Below are 13,560 nucleotides of genomic sequence, written 5' to 3' on the forward strand. Positions count from 1 at the left end.
AACTGAAACTCTCAATATTATAATAACATAGGAAATGTCAGAGGCTAGTGATCTGAGGATAGTACTGTGAATCAAAAATAGCTTAGGTGAAATCCTGCCTCCATTGAAGTAGTGGAACTTTTGCCATGGAGTTCAATAGGGCCAGGATTTCATCCTTGAATTCTACATCCAGTTCCGTCACAACCTCACTTTGTGATCTTAGGCAAGTCATTTAACTCTCTGTGCCTCAGTTTCCCAAGATGCAGGTAATACTTATTTATCCTGTTGTGAGGTGTCACAGCCATGGTCAAGTTCCCCTTGCTGGACACTCACAGCTTGCTGGTTTTGGATGCCAGCACTGGACCTGTGTACTTCTGGCTTGCTGAGTTCAAGCAGAATCCAGGCAATGCCTCTGGTTTTGGGTCTCTAGGTAGACGCTCAGAGTACAGATCCTGCATTTAGCACTCATTTCTGAGAGCCGGGACTTTGCAGCCAACTGCTTAGGTCTTGAGACTAATGCCAGCTCCCTGAGTAGCTTAGGCACACCTTTCCCAGAGCTCCAACCTTGCAGGCAGTTTACAGTTTATCTCTTCAGGGACACAGTGCAAATAGACACAGGGATCACAGAAGGATTTCTAACACCATGACTTTTTTCTTTAGACAGCACAAAAGATGCATAGATTTAGGAAAATAAGACACACTTCCACATGAATCCCTGTCTTATTTCCTCACCACTCTTGAGATTTCTTTGGGATGTGAGTCAGTGGCCTTTCAGGATCCAAGGAGGTCTCCTCTGCTGGGCCATAATCCTCCAGTTCATGACTTCTCCTTCAAATCATAGAGTCCCTCTGACCTCTACAGTCCGTTTTCTTCAGCTTTGGCTGGGCCGACAGTCAACAGGTCCCCTCTCCCTCCTAAAGCCTGTCTCTTTGTTCCTCTCTGTCTCTTTGAGTCTCTCTGTATTTTTAAAAGGCTGTACCAACACCTCAGTCTTTTTGTTCTCCCTCTAGGGAAATTCTACTGCTCCTCTCCCAACTCCCTGTAGACAAGTCATGTCCAACTGGATCTCCTAGACTTCAGCCATCACATTGTTTTAAGGTGCTCTCATTTGAATGTGAAGTATTCATGTTATTGACTCTCCATTGTCCCTGGTCTGGAAGGGATGTGACACCAACCCTGATAGTATATGACTGACTTAACATCCACTGAAGTATTCAATGATATAGCTGCTGCTGCTTCATCCCCTTATCCCATCAACCGGGGTTGAGTTATCATGCAAGTATCAGCCATCTACATCTGTCTGAAGTGGCACTAAGGTCCAGCTGTTTACCATCTTCTTTGATGAAATCCACTCCAAAACTTGCTCAGCTTTCCTTGGGGTCTCTGTCCTACCTCCCTTTCCTCCTCTGATATCTTCACTAGGTCCCCTCCATTCATCCTCTGCATGTGTCCAAACCAATGAAGTTGCTGTCTTTTATGACATTGGGCTTCATTGCCTGTGCAGGTCACTGCTTTTTGTCTGACTCTTTGCTCTGACTGCTACTCCCCCTGACCCTTTAGAGGTCAGTTCAGATGCTGGGTGCCAGAAATCCTATTGGGCAGTGACTGCCAGACTTAAGGCAGGTAAACTTCTGGTATAGACATGAAACACACTCCCACCAATAGCAGTAGTCCCTCATGGAGAAGCATCCTGGCCAGCCTCACTCCTCATTATAACCAGTAGCTATTACAGCCCTTTGATAACTTGCCACAAAAAGAAGAAAACTGCTTGCACCAACCTAGTCATCTTGTGCCAGAAACTGTAGTGAGTTGGCTGAGGGCCTTTCCCCATTTAGATTAAGGACTTGCTCACTCTCTTCCCACCTTGTTGCCTTAGACCTGGTGGACTGTCAACAGGAGGTACTAGTGTTGCCTTTACCCAATAGCAAGTTTCAAAACATGGATGGGGTTTGAAATCAGAGTTTTCCTTCTCCTAGGTAGTCTGCCCACCCAGCTAAAGGACCTCACCTACCCTGAGCTCTCTGGTTATGTTAAAGGCACCAGATACTTGCTTTTCACACCCTCACTTTTAGTAAAAACATGTGACGGGAAATCTGTGGCTACTGTAGACACCAGCCTTTTTTAGGCATTTTATAGGTGCTGGGAGGTCATTGCCAACCCCAGTCTGGCCAGAACAGCCCTTTTGGGAGGCACATTCAGTAATACAGCAATTTCATAAAAATCAACCAAAATTCATAAATCAGAGATAGACACTGTGACAGGTTGGATCACAGAAACCCCCTTGGGATCTGCCACCCGATGTGCAAAGACTACTCCTGCTCCTGTTTTCCCTGCCAGCTCAGGACTCCAGCACCCTGTCTTGCTGAGCCAGATGCTCCCGTCTGCTCCAACCCAGGGTCTGAATTATTTGCCCCAAAGCTGCAGGTTTACCTGAAAACAGCTCACAGAAGTGTGCTTGTCCTTAGCACTCAGATGCCCAACTCCCAATGGGGCCTAAACCCAAATAAATCTGTTTTACCCTGTATAAAGCTTATGCAGAGTAAACTCATAAATTGTACGCCCTCTATAACACCGATAGAGAGATATGCACAGTTGTTTGCTCCCCCAGGTATTAATACTTACTCTGGGTTAATTAATAAGTAAAAAGTGATTTTATTAAATACAGAAAATAGGATTTAAGTGGTTCTAAGTAGTAACAGGCAGAACAAAGTAAGTAACCAAGCAAAATAAAATAAAATATGCAAATTTATGTCTAATCAAACTGAATACAGATAAGATCCTCACCAGTTCCAGAATGCTCCCTTCTTACAGGCTAATCTCCTTTTAGCCCAGGTCCAGCAATCACTCACACCCCCAGTAGTTACTGTCCTTTGTTCTAGTTTCCTTCAAGTATCCTCAGGGGGTGGAGAGGCTCCTTCTTTAGCCAGCTGAAGACACAATGGAGGGGTCTCCCACGGGTTTAAATAGACTTTCTCTTGTGGGTGAAGACCCCCCTCCTCATTCCTATGCAAAGTCCAGCTCCAAGATGGAGTTCTGGAGTCACCTGGACAAGTCACATGTCCATGCATGACTCAGTCTTTACAGGCAGAAGCCATTGTCCACATGGTATCTTGTATGTCTCCAGGAAGACTTCTTATGTGGATTGGAGTATTCCAAGATGCATTGTTCCCCAAATGCCTCCTGATCAGGTCCTTAACCTTGCGAATTCCTTCCTAAAGAAGCTGACCAAATGCCTCACAAAGCTTACTTAGAAATCAAGCAAGTATACATAACTTTGAACAGACGAATGGTGCCTGCATACAACTAGGATGAACATAACCAGTAGATCATAACCTTTACATAGATATGTTACATGGCATATGTAGCAAAACCCTATTCCAGTTATATCATACATACATTTATAAGCACACCCCCCCATAAAGCCTCATGGGGTACACTGTCACAGACACATCACCCCAAATCATCACAGGAGGATTAGTTAAAGTTGTTTGTACAGAGCCTTGAAGATGAAAAGTTCTCAGCATTTGTGTGTGATGTGACCAATGGGTACACCTAAGGAGGAAATAAAAAACGACACTTGTAAGGCTTGGTCTACCCTATATTGGCATAGCTATGTCAGTCTGGGGGTGTGAAAAATCAGACCCCTGATCAACACAGCTAATGCTAACAAAACCCCCAGCATTGATGCAGCCATGGTGACAGAAGTATGCTTTTGTTGGCATAGAGAACATCGTCAGGGAGGTGGTGTTCCTACACCTGCAGAAAAACTCCTTCTGTTAGCATAGGCTGAGTCTACACCAGGGGGCTATGCCTGCATAAATATGCCAATACAGGCACTGTAGTGTAGAGGTAGCCTGAATTATATGTAATAAAAGGACAAAATAGCCTTCCTTTTCCAATTGTACTGATGGCTGTGAAATAGCAAATTTTCCCATGTTTTTCCAATTTGTATCTGCCATGGTAAATGATAGAAGTCACTAATATAGCATGGTTTGTGTCATCAGCTTTTGCAGATTTTTATTAATTATTTTATGTCTCCCATATGGAAGATGCTATAGTGAAGATCAGGGGCAGTTCCAGGCCCTAGCACGCCAAGCGTGTGCTTGGGGCGGCATGCCGCGGGGGGCGCTCTGCCAGTCGCAGGGAGGGCAGCAGGCGGCTCCGGTGGACCTCCCGCAGGCATCCCTGAGGAGGGTCCGCTGGTCCCGCGGCTTCGGTGGAGCATCTGTAGGCACGCCTGCGGGAGGTCCACCAGATCTGCGGGACCGGTGGAGCGCCCCCTGTGGCGTGCCACCGTGCTTGGGGCGGGGAAATGGCTAGAGCTGCCCCTGGTGAAGATCTGAACTGGAGCTGCCGCTAACCAGCTGTCAGAGGTTCGAACTCTAGTGAGCAAGCTCCCCAGCAATGTCTTAAAATATGAAGGGGCAGGGAGGAAGGAGAGAGAGACTTAAAGATTTCTTGCATCTTCATTTGGCATCTCCTTTGGACAAAGTGATTTGTAAATTGCATCTTTTCCCCTCCCTCCCATGTCTAAGGCTTGACTTGTCATGTGTGTTATCACTGGAGCTTAAAATGGAGAGAACTTGCATGGACAGTGTGATATCCTGTTAAAAAATTATCCAGATATATAATTTGTAAGGAACGTCAGCCAAAATATTAAAAGTGAGGAAAAAGCTCAGCTTAGTCAAGTGTTTGTGTGTGTGCACGTTTCTGAGAGCCGGCGAAAGTGTATGTAAAGGGCACCACCAGTTTATGTGTACTTTTTGAATATAATTTATATTTACAGTCTCAGACCCATAAACAGTTTCTGTCTGTTCTTTTAGTTGTTTCATTTCACTTTGAAATACCTATTTTGGCAGGTATTTTTCAAACTAGTGTTTTGAAGCAACAGCCTGAGAAGTATATGTGTGCATAGGCTCTAAGCCTGGGCTGCCACCACCTGATGGGCTTTCCCAGAAAGACAAGAGTAGCTGCTGCTGCTCCTGAACCCTTTATGGACCCAGACAGGACAAGGAGCCTCTTCCTTTGACTCTGTGGGGTGGAAAGGCCAGGAGTCCTTTTCCAGCCTAGGATGGGCAGAGAAGAAGAGGACACTTGGATCCCTAATAAAACCTGCGTAGGGTGTTATTGTGGTTCTCGGCTGGCCCCTAAATGCTACTGTGGGAAGAGCGATGCCTGCAAAATGCTATTATGGAAGAAATGCAATTAAACCGTGATTTATTATTATTATTGATTTAGATCTATAAAAATGCTAAAAAAGGCTGCCGAGCCACACACTTCAGGCACCTTTAACAGTATTTAGGAATCCACCCTTCAGGCAGCATTACAAGCATTTAAGATGTAACGAATGGCACTAGATATAGTGAAATTGCAAAGTAGTAGCTTCATTCACATTCCTGTTTCTAACACAGACTGGAGCAGCTGCTGTCCTCTCACATTGTATAGCAGGGATGGCCAAACTTACTGACCTTCTGAGCGGCATATGACAATCTTCAAAAGTTCAAGAGCCTGCCAGGGCTCAGAGTTTCAGCACCGCAGGAGGCACCTGCCCGGGCTCAGGGCTTCAGCCCCAGTCCTGCTGAAGCTCCGAGCCTCATCAGGTGCCTTCTGTGGGGCTGAAACCCCAAGACTGGGCAGAAGCCAGAGGTGATGAATGGGTACCTGGGGTTACATGTGCCCTCAGATTTTTGCCAGGGTCACCTGGTGCCGCTGAGGCCCCCTCACCACAGGGGCTGGAGCGGCCAGCAGCAAGCTGGAAGCTGCGAGCTGTGGCCATTAGGAGAGGCAGTGGCAAACAGCTGGTAGCAGCAGGGAGAGCCTCTGCTTTTGCTGCTGCCTCTCCACACAGAGCTAAAGCAGTGGCCCCTCCCTGCAGCTCCCAGCTGTTTGCTGCTGCCTCTCCACACTGAGCTAACAGCTGAGAGCTTCAGGGAGGGGGCTGCTGAGAGTAAGGGGGGGCAAACCTTTAAATTGTGCCCCCCCCTCTCTCAGCAGGCACCAGCTGTCTCTGGCAGATGCCCCAAGCTCCCCCACCCCCACCAGTCTGGTAGGCGGAGAATGGAGGGGCATGGGTGACTCCAGGAGCCGCACTTTAACTGTGAAAGAGCCGCACTTGGCTCACAAGCCATGATTTGGCATCCCCTGATCTATAGGAAGAGTGAATGGGAGAGAGTGCATGTTGCTTCTGGAACGGTGTGTGACCCTGATGATCAAAGCCCACTGGATCTAACATCTGCAGCCAGGTCTTTTGGTTTGGCAGCACTCTGGTGTGGTAGTTATATATATATAACCAGCTTCTTTGAAATTTTTAAAATGGAGGGTTTGAATGAATTCTTTGCAAAACTGAATAATACTTTCTTTAAGTAATGCATTCAGTAGCCGCTGTGCTACTACTTTTGACATTAAATTCAATTTATTTTACAATCTCCACGTTTCCAGGGACTGAGTCAACATCTGCATTATTCCAGTTTTACACTGGTACACCTCCATTGACTCAATGATGAATCAAGCCCTCAGTGTTCAGTATGCCATATATTTTTATATTGATAATGTAGACCTACATCATAAAAGATTTTCAGCAGGAAGCTGGAGGTTTCAGTAACTGGATAGAGGATCATTCTGGCTTTTAGGCACATGAGATGATGTAAGAAACTACTGTGGCACATTAGAAGGATGTTTTTGCTAAAAAGATCATCAGTGCAAATAGTTTGAAATGTTAACACTTACATGATTAGGTTTCAGAGTCAACACACCATTGAGCTGAATAGGAACAATTTACATCTGTCTTAGAGTTCTTTTTTTAGGCTGCCTGAAAAGTAACAATCTTGCTTTGGTTCAAATTTGATTTACATGTCTAGGCTGCAAGGTCTAGACATTTTATTTTTCGTGAAAGTTTGGGGGCATGGTTCTGTGGCAAGAGGTGGATTCTGCAGCCACAGATTAGTGGAATTCATGGGATCCAGTGGGTGATGCTCGTGAGAAGCATGTACCAACATGTGTAAATAAATCTAAAGGTGCATAAGAACAAGCACAGAGAATTACAGCTCCAAACCTCATTCTGTAGGGGCCAGAAGTGGAACGAATTTTTCCTACCAGGCTGTGGAGCTGCTCCAATGCCACTACTTCTGCCTTGAAGTTGCTGTAACCCCTGCTGCTGCACTCCTTGGGACAAAATAGATGGTAATCAGGCCCACATTTCCCCCTCTCATGTCCTGTGGCCATCCCCAGATGCATGGGGCACGGAGGGGCCTCTGGAACTGGGCTTTGCAACAGTCAGGGACTCTGCATCCCTTGTGGGGCCTCCCAAATATTTCACATTGTACAGACCCACTCCCATCCTTCTGCAACAGGGACTTTCTACACCCACAGAAGAAAGGGAAGGATCTTCCCCAAAGTGTATACATTAGGTCATCTAAATTATGTTTTACTTTTGGGGTGCTTATGTGTGTGTTTGAAACATCTGGCAAAATGTGCATTGACTTTAATGGAGCCATAATTTCATCCCTGGAGGTTAATGTTTCCCACTCCAGTTATGTGGTACTTCACTGTTGGGTTTTTCACTGCTAATTCTTTTGAAAAAAATAGGCCATGCCCCTTCTCACTCTCTGCACCAGTCAGCAGAGCTGGACTGGAGCAGTGTAGGAAGTGGGAGGAGGGGTATATAATATATCCAGTAATAGCAAGCACAGTTTTGTGTATTTCCCCTGACCTCCTAGGCATTATGCTTGCCTGAAGAATGGTGCCTGCTTGAGTTTCTTCATTGTTCTTATTACCTCAGGTTATTTGCTTAAAGCCACCATCCTGCGCTCTGGTAATTATATTCTTCCAAAGCTAGAGTTAAAATCTCTCACAAACATTTCTCTCCAGTCAGTTTGGTGCCAAGGTAACCTGGGAAACTTGAATAGATACAGGGCACTGAAGTCCCACAGTTGTGTGCAACAACAAAGCTTAGTTTGTTACCAGTTTCAAGGGAACACTGCCAAGGATTTCTGGACTATTTAACTCACTGTATTTTGAAATTGTACTAATCAGGTAGGAAAATCCTCAAAGTTTTCAATATGTATTCTTTTAGTTCATATGTTCACTCTGTTTTTAATCTACAAAATATGCTTCTCAGTTCATCTGATTCAGAATGTGGATGTTAGCAAAGGGACACCATAAACAGACATTTTGAAATCAATACCTGTCTATTTAATCTATCTATCTATTGAGAGGCACGCATGAGAGAGAGAGAGAGACTGGTGTACAGGTATACAGGTTTTATCAGCATTACTTTGAGACGGGCACATTACTTGCAAGTGGCAAAACCGTACATGCATTATACGGGTGATCACAAATGACGGCAAATAAAATCTTAATAACATGTCACCCCATCATATGTCTGTATGTCCCATGTCTGTTACAGAAAACTTTTGTTTTTAGTATTGTTTCTGGAGATTAAAACATTTATTGAAACTATTTCTTGTATTTCTCCAACTATAAAGCCAGGTGACTCGGATTTTCATTTGAGTTTATAGGTGTTCGCTGGCTAATGACCTTGGGATACATCCAGCCTTCCAATAATAAAGAGGTTCATTCAGCTGTTTATTCTAATGTATTTCTAGTCTCCATTAATAATACCACCTCATAAAGTGCACCCAAACACCTTGTCTGGGATTTTCATAAGAGGCGAAGGGAGTGAGGTAGTGAACTTCTATTGAAAAATCAGTGGATTTTGGCTTCCTAAGTCCCAGCCTTAAGGAACAATCCAAATGATTCTGCATCATGGTGGAAAAGCCAGGTTTAGAGACAGGGTAATATTTTTAAACGCAAGGTAGTCCCATTTTCAAAAAATGCCCTAGGCATTTAGGAGCCTAAGTCCTGTCCGCTTTCAATGTAACTTGGTTTCCTATGTGCCTACGTCACTTTTGACCATGGAATCTGAGCTCCTACGTCACTTAGAAGTGTTTGAAATTTTTGCAATGAACTTGTTTCAATTTGCCAGGCTGGTAGTAGGCTAAGCATGACAAAGTTATGTGCCAAATATGCTATAGCCCTTGATAATTTACAGCTCCCCATGCCAGATCACATGTGTAAAGGGCTTTTATTAGTGCCGAGGGGAGCCAAGGCCCAGATCCTCAAATGTATTTAGGTGTCTAAATAGGCAAAAGTGCCTATTATCCAAGCTGGAGGTCATGTATCACGTAATTATTGCCTCCAAAGACAGGTGTTTGGGAAATACAAAGGGAAAATGCCAGTGATGCAGGGCAGAAAGGTATGTATTGTGGGTGGGGAGTTATTTAATTCTTCAAGGTTAGGCAGTGTGACAGGAAAATCCTCATCTGGAGAACAGTGGGCCAAAAGCCCATTATGGGTGTGGGGAAGGGGAAGAGATTGAACTCAAAGACTATGTTTTATGTAAAATGTCTTGATCCCACTTGTGTGTGTTTTTAACAACTGGGCTGTTAACAGCGTTACCATTTAACTGGCTGCAAACAGACTTTGAAGCTAGACATCTCACCAAGATGAATGGTGAAGCAAAGCAGTACAGTTCATACTGTACCTTTCTGTAACTATTGTTTTGGGGCAGTTTTCTGGAAGGCTGGATAAACAGGCAACAGTAACTGCTAGCTGCAACGTGAAGGTTCTTTTGGATGGAAAAACAACCTGTAGAAACTTGACTCAATAAATTAAATAAAAATCTTGGGCTTCCACAGAAAACTTCAGAAATTGCTAAGAGTATGATCTGTATGTTATTATTTTATTTGACATAGTTTGCCATGTCACATTGTATCATTGTTCTCAAAACACCTCTTAAATAATCTGGCTAGCAGGAAATTCAGCATCTTGCTGCTGCTACCTTATATTATAAAACCAGTACCCCCACTGATAACAGGCGTATCCAGGCAAATAACTGCTTAAGAACTGTATTAAACCTTGGTATTTTATTTATTTTTTGTTGTTTATTATGGGGACTACTAAGCACCAGTTGCAGGCAGTGGCAAATCCCCCACTGAGTTCAATAGGATCATTAGTCCCAAAATTCTTTCCTTTTTTTGTAATTATTTTTATTGGTTGTCATGTAAAAGGTTGGCCTCATAAAACCTTTCTCCAGAAACTAAAAAAATGGAAGGTTGTAACACTGGAGAAAAGTCTCAGGTGAATTAGACCAGTGGTTCTCAACCTTTTTTTCATTTGCGCCCCCCTAAAAACTTTTGAATGAATGTTCAGACCCTTTGGAAAATCAACTGTATATATAGTTGAATTCTGTTCAGTCAGTTTTCAGTCTAAGTCCTTCACGACCCCTTAGACATAGTCTGCAGACCTCCAGGGGTCCCTGGACCACAGGTTGAGAACCACTACCTTTTCTTGACATGTTTGCTAGTCGGAAGTGGCTTGAGCAGTGAAGGTTGGACGTGAGTATGAGCTTTCCCTACATTCAGAGATATTTGGGTCCATCTCAGGCTTGGCCATACTAATCAGTGGAGCTATTTGTATTTAGAGAAGGGTTTACTTTTTCCCAGCACATCTTTTCTTCTTATTTGGCGATATCCTACTACTGAATTTGTGGCATCAGACATTTCCATGGCAACAGACTGTGATACCATTACCAAAGGATTATACCTTTGCTAAAGGATTAGAGAGATGGAGAGTCTGGTACATGAGAGAGAACTCTTAGGTTTAAACATGGTTGGCTGAAATAATACTAACAGGAGCGTTGAAAATGGCTAGCACATTGCATTTTGTACTCTGTGTGTGTATGTGTGTTGTAAGTTTTCTGCAGTATTACAGTTTGAAGGCTCTAAGGGAATTAATTCATAACCACATAGAAAGCTACTCCCTCTCCCCAGCATATTTCAGGTGGAGCTGATGTCTTTGGACTATAACCAGTGTATTCATTCAGTCCTTTTTCATATTTCTGTCTTTTACTCTGTGTCCTGTCTTCGCTGTCTTCTTAAATGTTGTAATACATAAAGTCTGAGAAACTCCTTCATCATTCATTTTTCTTTGAAAGCAGATTCAGACTAAATACTTCTGCAAAACACTGAAAAAATTGGCATTTGTTTTATTGTGCATGGCTTCAAAAGCAGATTCTCTCTCTCACTGGTTTTGCATTTAATAATTTTTGCCCCCTACTTCCTCACCTCCTGCACAAAAGGAGAAAACCACAAGAAAAGCTGTAGTTGAGGCTCTCTGACAAAGCAATGCTTTTCAAGACCTACAGTACTTTGTACCCTTCGAGTGTATTTTCACAAAGCAGGGGAATGTAAGGACTTTGAGTTCCTCATTCTTTACTATTCTTCTCACCCAGAGTGAAATCATAAGTGTTTGATCATTGCTTAAGAAATGCGACCCGTTAATCTTGTCTTTTAAGGGCTAAATTCTCTGCTAGTTAAAACTAGGTTCAACTTCCCTGAGGCTCACATCAGTAACCCCAGTATAACCCATTTTACATGAGCACAGGGGAGCTGCACCAGTTTACACTAGCAGACAGCTTGTTCCCATGGTTTTAGGATATAGTCCCCTTCGGGGTGAGATTAGGAACCAGCAGCCACTCCCACTCTGGCATTCTACCTGTAGCCAGCACTGTGCCTCCAGAAGTGCTGGGGTGGGGAGTATGCCCAAGGGGCCCCACTTACACCCTTTTACCTGTGGCACATTCACTTCCCCTGTGCCAGTCCAGCAACTTCATTAGGCCAATGTCCTCGGGCTTGTGCTTGGCCCCTATACAGAGATGCAAGGGGCAGTGGGAAGGAAAGGTTTCCTTGCCCCCCGCCCTTTGCTTCTGCCTCACTCACCATTGTATGCCCATGCAGGAGTAGATGCAGTCTAAACCCTTCATTTTTTGTTTTAATTCTCAGTGTTTCTGGACCACAGGCTCTTTCCAAGAAATATAACTAAATAATGTATCATGAAGTAAATAAATATTCTATAGAACCAGAACTTTCACTTATCAACTAAGGCACAGTCAAGACATGAAGAATGGGTCACCTGGCTAATACATTCAATACCTTATCATCATTCAGCTCAGCCACAGGCTCCTTTAGTTGTGCAGAAAAGCTCCTTCAGAAAAATAGCATCTTGGTGATTTTAAGTCAGTTAAAAACATATTTATTTGACAGGATGTTCTCAGGTTATTCACACAGTCCAATTTCTAAGCAAGCTTCTGTGTATAGAGGTAACTACTGAAATGTGGAGGGTTTGTTTACCTCATTAATATTGTGAAATCTGGCTCAGCACCCAAGAATGAAGAGAGTTGTTCCTTCTTGCCCTGTACCTTAGGCAGTTGTTTTCAGCAGTGGGTACAAAGCTCTACTATTCAGATTTAGTGACACTTTACCCACACACCGAGCAGGGTAACAGAAAATCAGGCCCAAAGAAAGTATCACTTCAGATATAGCTACAGCCGAGTTACTTTACATCAGATTTTAGGCAGTTCATTATGTATTTTTTTAGAAACTCACTGCAGTAAAATGGGCTGTAATTTTTGCTACATTCTTACCTCAGTGTATGTTACTATTGTTTAATATGATTTTTATGTACATATAGGCTACATCTGCACTACGAGCTAGGGGTGCGATTCACCTGCTCGTGTACCTTTCTTGCACTAGCTCCCATCCAGCTAGCCTGAGCGTGAATAGCAGTGTAGCCAGGGCAGCACAACTAGCAGTGGCATGGCTGAGGCATGTTAGAATAATAGAATGACAGGGTTAGAAGGGCCGGCAAGGGGCATCTACCCTAACCCCTTGCCGAGATGCAGGATTTTTTGTGTCTAAATCATCCAAGACAGATGGCTATCCAGCCTCCTTTTGAGAACTTCCAGTGAAGAAGCTTCCACAACCTCCCTAGCAGGGCCGGCTCCAGGATTTTTTGCCACCCCAAGCATCAAAAAGAAGAAGAAAAAAAGCCGCGATCGCAATCTGCGGCACTATCGCCATTGCTTCAGTCTTCGGCGGCAGGTCCTTCGCGCTGAGACGGAGTGAGGGACCAGCTGCCGAATTGCCGCCGAAGGCCCAGACGTGCCGCCCCTCTCCCTTGGCTGCCTCAAGCACCTGCTTGTTACACTGGTGCCTGGAGCCGGCCCTGCTCCCTAGGCAGTTTGTTCCATTGTCCTACTGTTCTTACAGTCAGGAAGTTTTTCCCGAAATTTAATCTAAATCTGCCATGCTGTAGTTTGAACCTGTTGCCTCTTGTCCGGCCCTCTGTGGCAAGAAAAAACAACTTTTCTCCATCTTTTTTGAGCACATACTCACCAGTTTCAGGTGGGTTTGTACTTGGCCGGGCTCAGCTGTGACTCTGCTAGTCCTACCTGTGCTGCCGTAGCTCACTCTAGCATGATGAGAGCTAGCATGACTATGTGTGCACGAGCAGGGAAATCGCACTCCTAGCTCAAAGTGTAGCCATAGTGCGAGATATTCTATGATACAAACAGGAATTAGGCACCCAACTCCCAAAGCATTTTAAGGGCAGTTAGGCATCTAACTCACTCCTCTTTCTGCCTTTGAAAGTGTCCCCCATAATGTTTTGCTTGTTTGTGTGGGTATAAGCTTTACTTGTCTGTGTGAGCAGCAGGTCCGCTTCTAAGAAATAGTTCTGTTGGCG

Source organism: Mauremys reevesii, linkage group 1, assembly GCF_016161935.1.
Source record: "Mauremys reevesii isolate NIE-2019 linkage group 1, ASM1616193v1, whole genome shotgun sequence".
Classification (NCBI taxonomy): Eukaryota; Metazoa; Chordata; order Testudines; family Geoemydidae; genus Mauremys; species Mauremys reevesii.